Raw genomic sequence first — 14,038 nt, 5'->3', positions numbered from 1 at the left:
TGCATACATATTTAAATATTATATAAAAATCATAGTATAAAATAATAATATACCTCAATTGGAAATAGATATTTTGATTATAAGGACACAGAAAGGTAGCTTTGAATATTGGTTTTCACAATAAAAATGCCACAAAGTATGTATAAAATGTATATAAAAGCTATAAGAAGTGCACACAACAGGTGGATCAAAGGGAAGGTATATTGTAAAATAGAAAAATGAAATACAATAGTCCTACCAATTGGTGGCTCCCAAAAAGTGTTAATAGAATCATAGAATGGCATAATTGGAAGGGACCTCCAGGGTCATCTGGTCCAACCCCCCGCTCAATGCAGGATTTACTAAATCATCCCAGACTGATGTCTGTCCAGCCGCTGAAGACTTCCATTGAAGGAGTACCCCCCACTTCCCGTGGCAACCTGTTCTACTCATTGATCCCACTGCTACGGTATACCACCCTTGATACGCCAGCCCGGGTGCCCTAAGATCTCACTCGCAACTCCTGTCCCTGCCCACTTGCCTCCCCTCCTGGCTAACCCAGGCGGGCACTGGGTGGCAGTCCCTACTCTCACTAGGGACTGAAAAAGGGACGCTGGCGTACCTGGATGGAAAGGGTAGAATACCGACAGAAAAGGCAGATGTAAATAATCAACATGAACAATACTAAGCAGAACTGAGGCAGATGGAAAAACCTGGCAGATAACAGCAAAGTATAGCAGACAGGATGACAGAATCAGGAGACCAACAGAGGCAGACCAGCTAGCACACTGAGGGAAAACAATAACTGGCAGTGATTGCAAGTCTCTGCCCTACCTTTAGACAAAAGCCTCCGCCGGGGGCGGAGAGAGGGAGAGAGCCAACTCCCAACAGAACACAATCAAAAGGGAGGCCGTGCACGCCAGAAGCACCACACCGCCCGCGCCGACCAGGCACCCGCGCCCCCGGCAGCCGGACAACAAGCCGGGGGGAACCACCCTGACCTCAGGACCCCGCACACCGCTGCCCCGGGAGGACCAGCAACCACTGCATGGTAAGACCCCCTCACTCTCTAATATCTAATCTGTGTCTCCTGCCTTTCAGTTTCATCCCATTGCTTCTAGTCTTTCCTTGTGCAGATGAGAATAAGGCTGATCCCTCTGAACTGTGACAGCCCTTCAGATATTTGTAGACAGCTATTAAGTCTCCTCTCAGCCTTCTCTTCTGCAAGCTAAACATTCCCAGATCCTTTAACCGTTCCTCATCGGACATGATTTGCAGACCACTCACCATCTTTGTAACTCTTCTCTGAACTTGCTCCAGTTTGTCTATGTCTTTTTTTAAAGTGAGGTGCCCAGAACTGGACACAGTATTCCAGATGAGGTCTGACTAAGGATGAGTAGAGGGGGATAATTACCTCACGCTGTCTAGACTCTTTGCTTCTCTTGATATATCCCAGAGTTGCGTTTTCCTTTTTGGCTACTGCATCACATTGTTGACTCATGTTCAGTCCATGATCTATTATTAAACCCAAGTGTTTTTCACATGTGCTGCTTAGCCCAATTCTTCCCATTACGTATGTGCTTTTTTCATTTTTCTTGCCCAGATGTTGGACTTTGTATTTCTCCTTGTTAAATACCATTCTGTTAGTCGCCGCCCACTGTTCAAGCTTTCCTAGATCTTTCTGAATACTCTCGCTCTCTTTCCTAGTGTTAGCTATCCCTCCTAGCTTTGTGTCGTTGGCAAATTTGATCAGTTTCCCATCAATTCCCTCCTCCAGATCATTTATAACAATGCTGACCAACACTGGGCCTAGGACAGAGCCTTGTGGCCCCCCACTTGATGCATTGTTCCACTTGCATGTGCAGCCATTTATGACCACTCTTTGAGTCACTCTTTGATCACTCAGCCAGCTCTGAACTCACCTAACAGTCGCCTTGTTGTTACGTCTACGAATTACGTCCTGGACCAGCACCTGCAGACATGCACAATAATTGCTCACAGTGCGGCAGCCAAAACAAAACAACAAATAATAAATGAGAAGTCTTTTCCTAAATATGTAACGAACGAGGAAGGGGGCCCTGCCTAACACAGCAGACGGATCGGGTTGATAGGTCCAAGGAACGAGTGCAGGCTCGCATCTAAGTGACCCTACTTGGTCCTACAGATAAAGGACAAGACCAAGTAAAAACACAACTTGGTAGCTTGGTAGAATAAGTCGCAGCACACTGAGCCATCTGAAGTAAGGAACAGTGGACACCATGTTGTCCAGGGAGCCACTAACTGCCAGCTCAGACAGTGAGCAACTGACAATTAACAGCACCTAGCTCAATATCCAGCCCAGGTAAATACCCAGCTAATTAACCACAGATGTGAAAACATTACGTCACACCTACTGAGCTAGAAGGTGCAGAACCAAGTCTAAAACCTGCACCAGACTTAGTCAATGCGGCAGTGATCTCAGCTCCGCTGCAACAGTACCTCTCTTTCCAGAAGAGGTCCCAGGACCTTTAGAACCAGGTCACTTAGGATTCAGCCTGTGAAAATTTCTAACTAGTCAGTCTGCACAAACGTCTGCTGTCAGCACCCACATCCTCTCCTGAGGACCATAGCCATGCCACTGCACCAAATACTGGAGAGATCTCCTAACTAGGCAATAACTAGTTGTCGGAACTTACAATTCCACGAGTGCGGAAAGATTTTTGTGCAAGAATCCACTATGCAACCAACCTCAAAATAAACATCTCCATCCACCACAACCAGAGCTGGTGGAGATGAACCATTACCTGAGTCCACAAACTTTTTCAACAGATTTATGGAATGCATTGTTGATTGTCATTGAACTAGGAATCTCCAAACAAAAAGACACCTGACCAATTCTTTCCATGATTTTGAATGGGCCGACGAATCCTGGACCCAACCCAAATGACTATTGTTTGATTTTTATGTTTCTAGTAACAACTAAACTAAGTCCCCCACCAAGAAATCAGTCCCCTCCGAATGTCTGTTATCTGCCACCTGCTTAAAATTTTTAGCAGACGTCCCCGTACAATCCAATGGTATATTGTCTAGTGCAAATTCAGGAAAAGGCATCAATCTCCCAGCAGAACTCCGAGGTGACTTAGCCTTGGCACAAACGTCACAGGATGAGACAAAGATGGCCACCAAAACCTTCTTGTGAGCAGCTTCCGGGTATTATTGAATCCTGGATGCCCAGTCAGCACAGGATTGTGTAGTTTAGACAGTACTTGCAGCTTCAAATGAACAGGAACAAACAGCTTCCCACCGGCAACCCTGCCGGCGACAAGTCCTGTACATTACGTACCTTCTTACTAGGAAGAGCCTGGAATAATGGCCCTGGGTTTCCTCGTCTTGCGGTACGGGGGATATTGCGTTTAGTTGTTGCAGGTCCCGAACGCTTTGCCTTAGTAGGTGTAACTGTTGTTTGGAGCCTCCCGTGATAATGAATTTTCTTCTGGGGAGGGACACCAGCTCTATCCAGTATCCCTGCTGTAAGATCTTTGGGATCCATGGGCCTTCGCAAATCGCGGCCCATTGATCCACAAAGCTCCCCAGCCTTTCCCTTACGGGGATGGCGTCAGGGTCTCTGCTTTGGCTCCCCCTGGTGGGGGTTAAAGAGGATGTTCCTTCCTCTTCCCCCCTTGGGGTAACTCCAGCAGCCTGTCTTGCCCTTGCCTCGGTAGGCCTCGGGCTGTTGCACTGGGGTCCGGAAGAAGGTCTTCCCTCTCTGTGGCTTTTCTTCCGGGAATCCCTTCTTTTTGTCGTCCGCCTTCTCTAGAATCTTGTCTAAGTCCGGTCCGAACAAAAACTGGCCATAGAACGGGAGGGCACATAGCTTATTTTTTGAGGCTAGGTCGCCTGACCACGATTTCAGCCATAGCATTCTTCTGGCTGAGTAAGAGCGGGCTGTAGCTTTCGCCGAGAGTTTGACAGTTTCGGCCGCGGCGTCCGCTAGGAAATTTGTTGCCATACGCGGGATCGGAAGGGAATTTAGGATCTGTTCCCTCGGCGTCTTATTGGTTAGGTGTAGCTCCAGCTGCTCTAGCCATACCCCCAGAGTCCGCGCCACACAAGTGGCTGCGATCCCTGGCCTAAGTATGTTTGCCGCTGCCTCCCATGATTTCTTTAGAAGGCCCTCCGCCTTGCGATACATGGGATCTTTTAACTGTGCGGCATCCTCAAAGGGCAGGGTCGTCCTCCTGGCTACTTTGGCCACCGGGACGTCTACCCTAGGTACTTCCTCTCAGCTTGCGCAAACTTCCTCCTCGAATGGGTACCTTCTTTTTACCCCTCTAGCTGAGAAGGAGCCTGTGTCTGGTTTCCTCCACTCTTTCTGGATTATTTTGGTGATATTGTTATGGACAGGGAAGGTATGCTTGCGCCTCTCCCCCTAGTCCCCCGAATATCTCGTCTTGTAAAGTACGTGGCTCTCTGGGCTCTTCCATTTTTAGTGTAGCCCTGACTGACTTAATCAATTCCGTTAAGTCGTCTTGATGGAATAAGTATCATCTGAAGACTCCTCGACCGCCTGTTCCTCTTGCTCCGACCCGATAGAACTCTCGGAGTCGGAAGGCTCGTCGGGAACATACGCCTTTTTCTGGCGTTTCGCTGGCGGTGCCAGCTGTGACGTTAGGGCTGATCTAACTTCCTCCTTCACCAGCTTCCTAACGTCCTCCATGAATCCCCCCGATTCATCTCTGACTAGCCTAGCTACGCATGCCTTGCATAAGGGCCTCTGGTACGTAGCTGGCAGTCTTATCCCGCATTCCACGCATTTTCTGGGTTTTGTTCTGGGGGGGATGTCTTTTTTATCCCCCTGACAAAGCATTTTTGCGGGTAAATATGCAATTTTTCCATACACAACATACTGGATATTTGCATTGTATTTTTTGCCGCACTGGCCACTTACGGCCGCTGAGGCTGAGGTTTCAGCTGTCTCTGGGGCTGGAGCACTCATTACTATACCGGTGCTGCAGACACCCTGCGACCTGTAGTGCTGGCTGTTCTGGCTCCTCTCAGGTTCCTTTGTTTTTTTAAATTTTCGCGCTCCTGCGCTAAGCCCCGCCCCCTCCGCTCCTAATGCAGACGCGATGACGTCATCGCGCTAGACACGTGACGCGGCGCCCCGCCCCCCGCCGTCAAAGGGCTTCCTGGAGCACCGCGCTGTAACTTCTGCAGGGAGGACGAGGGGGACTGAGGCTCCCGCTTTGTACCCCCCATGGGCCGCTACGGGAGGAACCTGGCCCGGGGGTTACCACCCCATGTGGCGTCCCGGGAGTCGTCTGGCTTGGAAGGGAGGACAGGCTGACCCACTGCCCTCCGATCCGCCTGCAAGTTATCCTGGCTGGCTTCTCCTCCAGCCCCTCTCAGAGATCCTGCCTCCTGGCAGGACAGGAAGACACTGAGGAAAGTGGGGAAGGGGGGGGGGAGCTTTTAACCTCTCAGTGTGTTCCTGTCCTATCAGGAGGAGGCAATCTCAATTGGTGCTGTCGTGGAGACGACTGGGGAAATCCACGTTCAGGGGAAAGAGGAAAGAAGCACCAGATACCGGCAGAGAAGAGGCAGCAGGAAGCACAGGAGATCTAGGAAGAAATCAGTCCCAGATGATGACGAGATCCATAAGTGGGTTTCTGCCACTGATTCACAAGAGACCACAGAAATAGATTTGGTGGTAAATATCTCATCGAGAACTTTATCTGATGCTGAGATTAATGTTTTCGCAAAAGGTCTCTCTTTTTGTCCTCTGAAACATTTGGATTGGTTTGAATCAGACCTTGACCTGAACAGACTATTAAGAATTTTGAGATTGAAAAGTTTTTTCTCAGAACATGGGGAGGGGCAGGCAGACCCTGTTGCACAGTCCAACACCCGTGAGGGCTTTTCCTTGGTTGGTGTCGGACTGAGCAACAGGAGCCACTTCTTACCCCCAACCTCTAATCCTGCGATTGAAATGTACATCGACCTGAAACAAAGATATATGGAAATTAAGGTCTAAAATATGTAAGAGGAAACCTCAATTGGAATATGATCTAACCATTGGTGAGAATAGAGCAGTTAAACAACCTGCTAATGATAAAACGATTGTTATAAGGCCCCCGGATAAAGGCGGAGCAGTGGTTGTTTTGAATAGTGCATATTACTGTGATGAAATTATGGGTCAATTGAATGAAGAAGTCTATGAGCAATTGAATAATAACCCCACAGCTAGATATCAGGTTGTACTTGGATGTTATCGAATAAAGCTCTGAATGATGAAGTCAGAGGGAGCGGAGTCCTATATCAAGGTCACCAGCAACTTTCCTGGTAAGATCAAGGGCTTGGAAATATCAGGGACATTTCTTCTTGCATCCCTTGATGTGAGATGCAACAGGGCGGACGCAGCAGAGGATGAACGATGGGGCTTGTCAAACATCTTCTGAAAGGATTTAATGAACAATCATGGTTATTAACCAGTGGATCATTGCGTTCCCAGAGGGGATTGACCCATGCCAAAGCCTGACCTGTAAGGTGAGACACTATAAGTGTGATTTTGGTGCGAACTGAAGGGGAAAAAAATTTGACGAAAGCTCAAAGTGCACAGTACATTGATTAACAAAACTGCGACATAGCACCCGTTTCTGGTTCCGGACTATCAGTGGAGGCGATGCAGCAGTTGGCGAGTGCGGTACCGCTATGGCAGGGGAAATATCTGAAAGACCGGTACTCACATTTTGCTCTTGCCTCTCACGTTGACGCATTATCACCTGGAATAATTCAGAAAGACCTCTGTGGTTGGAGTCAGCGGGATCCATGGCTGCAGTGTACTGTAAAGACTGTGGATGTGGAACAACTGAGTCAACCTGCCAGATAGGTGAAGATCTGATCCAGTATGGCTGACAGCTAACCCCAACGTGGAAGGTAAGATACCAGATGAACAGCCCCGTATATAAATGGAAACTAGGGAAGGTATCTTGCCCGGAAATAATTACTAGGAGAAGGAGACCCCTGCTTACAAGCTGAGGACTCGTCCCAATAACGACCCCTTGATCTTCATCTAGGTGCTGACTTACCCTGGAGGGCCAGAACACCTGTAAGAAACATAGAACACCGGGGAGTAAAAAAAAAAGGAACAAGAAGAGGACAAGGATAAACAGAAAAGCGGACAACGGGAACAACAGACTACAGAGTACAAGAACGAAGAACACAGACCACAGGCAAAACACAAGGTAGCGAGGTAACTGCTGAAGCAGCGTCTGAACATGAAGTGAAGGGAACAAACTCATCAGCACTGCAGAAAGGTCTCAAAGGCCCAGGGAAGCATATAGGGGCGGTGATTGGAAAAGGTGCATTAGCTGAACAGGAGGCCTGAAGACATTAACCTGGCTCCCCCACTTCCTATCCTGTGAAATCCCAACCCTCATCCTTGGTGATTTCAACATCTCTACTAACGACCCCAGCCCCTCATCTGCCTCCCGGCTTTTAATGCTTACCTCCTCCCTTGGCCTATCACTAATCTCTGACTCCCCCCTGAGAGATGGCAACACTCTCGATTTACTCTTCCTATGTCTCTGCTCTGCCTCTCGCTTTACTAACTCCCCCCCTTCTACTCTCATCAACAACCTTCTCTCTTTCACCATCAGGCACCCTAGCATCTCCCCTGACCCTCCGATCTATCGCACCTCTAGGAACCTCCAGTCCGTCCGCACCAAACAGTTCGCTGAGACCATTCAGTCCTCCCTGTTCCCTATCTGTCTCCTCCCCTGCCCTAACCTGGCAGCCGAACACTACCATACCATCCTCAGCCGTGCCCTGGATGAAGCGACCACAGCAACCTTGGCTCAAGTCCCAAACGCGCTTCTTCCGGTGGTGCTCTAGGTGCGCCGAGCGGCTGTGGAGAAAGTCAAAGCTGCCAGCAGACTTCCTCCACTTCAAATTCATGCTTAAAACTTATAACCTAGCCCTTCACCATTCCAAACAAGTTTATTTCACCTCCATTGTCTCCTCATTATCCCACAACCCCAAACAAACAACTCTTCGAGACTTTCCACTCCCTCCTCAACCCCAAAAAACAGGCCCCTGTGACAGACCTGACTGCTGGAGAACTAGCTGCCTATTAAAAAAAAAAAAAAAATCAGCAACATCCGAAATGAAATCTCTGAAAACTGCATTGCTAGCCCCGAGCCCAGTTTCCTCAGCACTGCTTCCAGAACTTACTTACTTTCTATGTTAGAACTGACAGAGGAAAAAGTCTCCAGGCTCCTTTCCCCTGCCCACCCCACCACCTGCGCTAGCGACCCTCTCACCTCCTTTCCCCAGTTCTCATTATTCACCTTACTGCAATCTGCAACCTCTCCCTAACCTCTGGCACTTTCCCCTCCTCATTTAAACATTCCATCATATCCCCTCTGCTTAAAAAACCAACCCTGGACCCGACTGATGCCGCCAACTACTGACCCGTCTCAAACCTCCCCTTATCTCCAAATTACTAGAAAGCCTGGTCTACTCCCGCTTTACACGCTTTCTCTCTGACAACTCACTCCTCGACACCCTCCAGTCTGGTATCTGCTCTCTACACTCGACCGAAACTGCCCTCACTAAAGTATCAAAACACCTGATGACGGCAAAGTCAAGAGGTGACTACTCCCTACTAATCCTCCTTGAGCTGTCTGCTCACTGTTGACTTGACACTGTTGACCATGACCTCCTTCTCACTATGCTCCTCTCTATTGATCTAAAGGACACTGCTCTCACCTGGTTCTCCTCCTACCTCTCTGACCGCTCTTTCAGTGTCTCCTGTGCTGGTTCTATCTGCTCTTCACTTCCTCTCGCTGTTGGGGTACCTCAGGGCTCGGTCCTCGGTCCCCTTCTCATCTCTATCTCTACTGCCCCAATTGAACAAACCATCCACAAATTCAGCCTCCAATACCATCTCTACGCTGACGACACCCAACTATACACCTCTTCTCGTGAGATCTCTGAACCATTCCTCCAAAATATCACCGACTGTCTGTCCGCTGTCTCTAACACCATGTCCTCCCTTTTTCTCAAACTAAACCTCTCTAAAACGGACCTCCTTGTCCACCTTCCAACCGACAGTACCTCAACATCTCCATTCCAGTGTTTGGCACCATCATAACCTCCAGATGGCATGCCCGCTGCCTTGGGGTCACACTAGACTCTGACCTCTCCTTTACCCCCCATATCCAATCTCAGGCCTAAACATGCCACATGCACCTCATAAATATTGCTAAAATACGGCCGTTTCTCACCACGGACACGCTAAAGACACTCTCAGTCGCCCTCATCCACTCTTGGGTTGACTACTGCAACTCACTACTCATCGGCCTCCCCCGCACTAGACTCGCTTCACTCCAATCCATACTAAATGCAGCAGCTAGCCTCATTTTTCTATCCAGACGTTACTCAGACACCTCTGCATTATGCCAGTCGCTGCATTGGCTGCCCATCCACTGCAGAACGAAAATTCAAACTCCTCTATACATAGCCTCCCTCCTGTCAGTATACCACCCCGCCCGCTCACTCCGATCCGCTAACACACTCTGATTAAACACCCCTGTAATACAAGCCTCATATGCTCGCCTCCAGGACTTGACCAGAGCAGCACCCGTCCTCTGGAATGCTCTACCCCAAGGCATCCGGACAATTCCCGATGCACAAAATTTCAGACGTGCCCTAAAAATGCACCTCTTCAGGGAAGCATACCAAATCCCCTGACCTAGTCGTCCCCTGCCCCTCCCTATGGCTCCCTACACCTTCCACCCTGCCTATCGCATACGACCTCTACCCCTGCACCTCCTTACCGCCCCACCCCTACTGCCTGTGTTCCCATGCCTCACCCCCCCTCTTGCACCTCCTGTACCACCCCCAACCCATTTGTTTCAAACCGAATGTACATCACATTGTAATTGTTGTATTGTTTTGCATTTATCCCATGCCTGAAAGCGCTGCGGAATAAGGTGGCCCTATACAAATAAAGATTATTATATTATTAACAATCAGAGTGCTGGAAGAGAGTGAATATAAGCTTTGGAAACAGATAGAATGGGCCAACACCCAGATTTGCCAGACACAGTAGCAGAAGATTGTGTCTGAAGAGTGCACCTAACAGTATACATCTCCCTATATATAGTGATATAGAGCATGCTGGTATAACATGGGTCTCTCCTGTATATAATTATATCACTGAAGGGACAAAAGGTTTCAATAAAGTCTTATGGAAAACCCTGTGAACCCTCCATGTAGCTGGCAAACCCAGTTCATAGGTGAGAGGATTCACTACACATGTGGTGACAAAGGGCCCCACGTAACACGGTGCCAGCTTCAAAGACGGAACCTTTAATTTGAGATTTTTAGAAGACAGGTATACCCTCTGTCGCACCCTGTAAGGTTCAGATACTGACAGACTCCTCCCACTACGCAACTGCATACGAGCCCCCGTTGCTTCCAGGTTCTTCTGTACTTCTTTCCATACTCCCTGCAGCCTATCTGTGGCAGCGTCAGCTGCAGGACAGAAAGATGGAGTAGGAATCGCTGAAAGGAAGCAAAGATGCTGACCGTATACACAAAAGAATGGAGATACCCAAGTAGAAGAACAAGTGCGGTTGTTTAACGCAAATTCTGCCCACTGATGAGCCTTTTCACTAGCAAACAACCGTAAATTTTGCACTAAATCCTGGTTCTTTCGCACAGTTCAACCATTAGTTTGCGGGTGGAAGGCTGACGAGAAGGAAAGCAACGTTCCCACATTTCTGCAGAAGGCTCGCCAAAACTGCGCAACAAACTAAACCCCGCGATCAGATACAATGTTTTCGGGAACCCCATGTAGGCAAATGATTTCTTTTACAAAAATCTATTGCCTAAGGTAGCTTCTTTAACGCCACAAAATGTGCCATCTTTGCTAACCAGTCGACAACCACTACGATAGTGGTGAACTTCTAGGATTCCGGTAGATCTGTGATAAAATCTACCGATAACTGTGACCACAGACCAGAAGACACCAGCCTCATAGGACCCTCTGGAGGATGCCGCCGACTTTTATTGCTTGCACAGACAGAGCATCCCTTAACAAAGTCACGGATCTCCTGAGACATGCCTGGCCACCAGAAGTGTCTAGAACAAAGATTCAGAGTCCCCTGCACCCTCGGATGGCCTGTGAAAACTGCCGCGTGAGATTCTTCAATGACTTTGAGATGTAAGGTCTCTGGCACAAACGATCTGCCCTCCGAAACCCCAGAAGGAGCGTCCTGCTGACAGTTCTGTAGTTGAGGGACGAAGTTAGATTCTACAGCTGTCACCACCACGCCAGGTGCCAAGATATTCTCAGGAGTTATTGTCTCACTTTTCGGCGACCCGAAACTGCGTGACAGGGCGTCTGCCTTCACATTCTTCTCTCCCGGAATATAAGTCACAACAAAATTAAACCTGTCGAAAAACTATGCCCACCTGGCTTGACGAGCAGTGAGTCTTTTCGCATTGGCGAGGTTTTTATGATCTGCATACACGGTAATGAGATGTCTAGCCCCCTCAAAATGGTGTCGCCACTCTTCTAGAGCCCAATTGATCGTCAGTAACTCATAGTTACACACGTCGTAGTTACGTTCTGCCGAACTAAACTTCCGTGAAAAGAACGCACAGGGACAATACCCGGATCTTCCACTGACTTCCTGAGACCATACAGCTCCTGCCCCCAACTCAGACACATCTACCTCAATAAAAAATGGTCGCCGCACATCCGGCTGTACTGACCCAGGGCAGTGGTAAATGCTCTTTTTAGACGCCTAAAGGCCTCTAGGGCCGCAGGCGACCATCTTACCAAGTCGGCCCCCTTCTTAGTAAGGTTGGTCAAGGGTTGAGCAATAACTGAGTAATTCTTAATGAATTTCAAAATGTCCTATCAGGGTGTTGAACGCCGTCTTCCATTCATCTCCCTCTTGAATGCGAATTAAATTGTTAACCCCCCTTAAGTCCGGTTTGAAAAACCAGAGGGCCTACCACCTGATCCAACAAATCCGGAATCAGGGACAAGGAGCCCTGGTTCTTCACTGTGATTTTATTGACAGCCTGATAATCCACACAAGGCCTCAATGTCCCATCCTTCTTCTCAACAAAGAAGAGACCTGCCCCGGCAGGGGGCCTGGACGGCCAGATATGTCGCTTGGCCAGAGACTCCGAGATATAGGACTTCGTGCTCACGCCCGAAAAATTGAAAATGGCTCCCTTAGGGATGGGACTGTCGGGAATCAGATCACTACTACAGTCCCACTTCCTATGGGGAGGCAAAGTCTCAGTCAAAGTCCTGAAAATCAGACAAATACTCTGGGACCAGCACGGTATCTGCTGAGCACATGGCTATAGTAGTTAAGTGATTATAACAGGATGGCCCCCAATGCGTCAATTTCCAGGTGGACCAATCAAATTGGGGGTTGTGCAGTGCCAACCAGGGCATACCAAGCACCATATCAACAGACATCTTTTCCATAAGCAGGAAAGACAGATTCTCAGGATGGAGAGCACCCACCGTAAACTGTAGAATGGGAGTCCTCCATTGGACCACACCTGCAGAGAGAGGGGTTAAATCAATACTGATGAAGCGTAAGCGGGGCTTCAGCATGGAAAATTCAGTCAGAGGTCTGACAAAATTTAAATTAATCAGATTGGCAGCAGCCCCCGAATCAATAAAGGGTTGACCGGACCGAATAAAATTCCAGAAGCCAACCTGAGAAGGCACTAACAACTTATGCGATCCTTCCGACAATCGCCTAGGATCTGTAGTTTTTCCGCCGGTTCAGACTGATGCTGCCGTTGCTTCTGTGGACAGGTTGCTACCCGATGTCCAGCTTCCCCACAGCAAAGGCAAAGACTGTGAGTCATCTGGAACCGTCGCCGTTCCCCGGGACTTAGCTGGTCCACTTGCATAAACTCGGCCCCAGGAGTTGGAACGGGAGAAGTGGGAGCGGGTCTGCAGGATTCCCTAGTTTTACAGGCCTGAGGTTCCTTTTCTCTAGATCTCAGTCTCCTGTCAGTCTTTACTGCCAATTCCATTGCCTCCTTAAGTGTTATGGGAGCAGGATGGGAAATAATTAGATCCTTGACAGCATCATAAAGACCCAACAAAACACATCTTTGAGGGCACCATCGTTCGAGGAGGTTTGACCGGCATACTGTCTAAATTTAGAGCAATAGTCTTCAGCACACTGCTGCCCCTGACACACAGCAATGAGGTGAGACACTGCTAACCCCACCCAGTTCGGCTCATCAAAAATACCTCCTAGTTCCTGAAAAAACTAATCAGACTGCAGGCAAGCCGAACTATTGGGTAAGGAGTAGGCCCATGTCTAGAGGGGACCCCGCAGTAGGGACATAATCCCACCTTCTGGGACTCTGAGCCAGAGGATCCAGGCCGCATCTGGAAATATAGTCTACATGCCTGCTGAAAAACAAAAAAACTTGCTTCTCTCCCCGGAAAACACCTCAGGGAGAGGACACTTGGGTTCAGGGATAGACGGGGCAGCAGGAACCTGCGGCCAGACACGCTGCTCCTGGGCCACCATATGACCGGACAGGTCTTGAATCATGCCCACTAGATCCTGAAACTGACTTGCAAGGACACTTCTGGTCTCCATTGAGGAGCAAAAATAAAAATTCACTGGGCAATTTTAAGGGCCAGTTATTATGTTACGGTATCCTACCCGATGATACGCCAGTCTGGGTTGCCCTAGAACTTACCCGCAACCCTGTCCCTGCTTACTTGCCTCCACTCCTGGCTAAGCCCAGGCGGGCAACTGGGTGGCGGTCCCTGCTCTCACTAGGGACCGAGAGGGGGGACTGGTGTACTAAGATGGAACAGGGTAAAATACTGACAAGAAGGGCAGATGAAGAAAACCAACAAGAAATACACACAGACCGAGGCAGATGGATAACCTGGCAGATATAGCAAAAGCTGACAAACAGGAGACTGACAGAGGCAGGACGCTAGCACACTGACAGAAATCAATAACTGGCAGTGAATGGACCTCACTGCCAGCCTTATGAACAGAAGCCT

This window comes from Eleutherodactylus coqui, chromosome 1 (assembly GCF_035609145.1).
Source record: "Eleutherodactylus coqui strain aEleCoq1 chromosome 1, aEleCoq1.hap1, whole genome shotgun sequence".
Lineage (NCBI taxonomy): Eukaryota > Metazoa > Chordata > Amphibia > Anura > Eleutherodactylidae > Eleutherodactylus > Eleutherodactylus coqui.
This window is presented reverse-complemented; position numbering follows the sequence as displayed.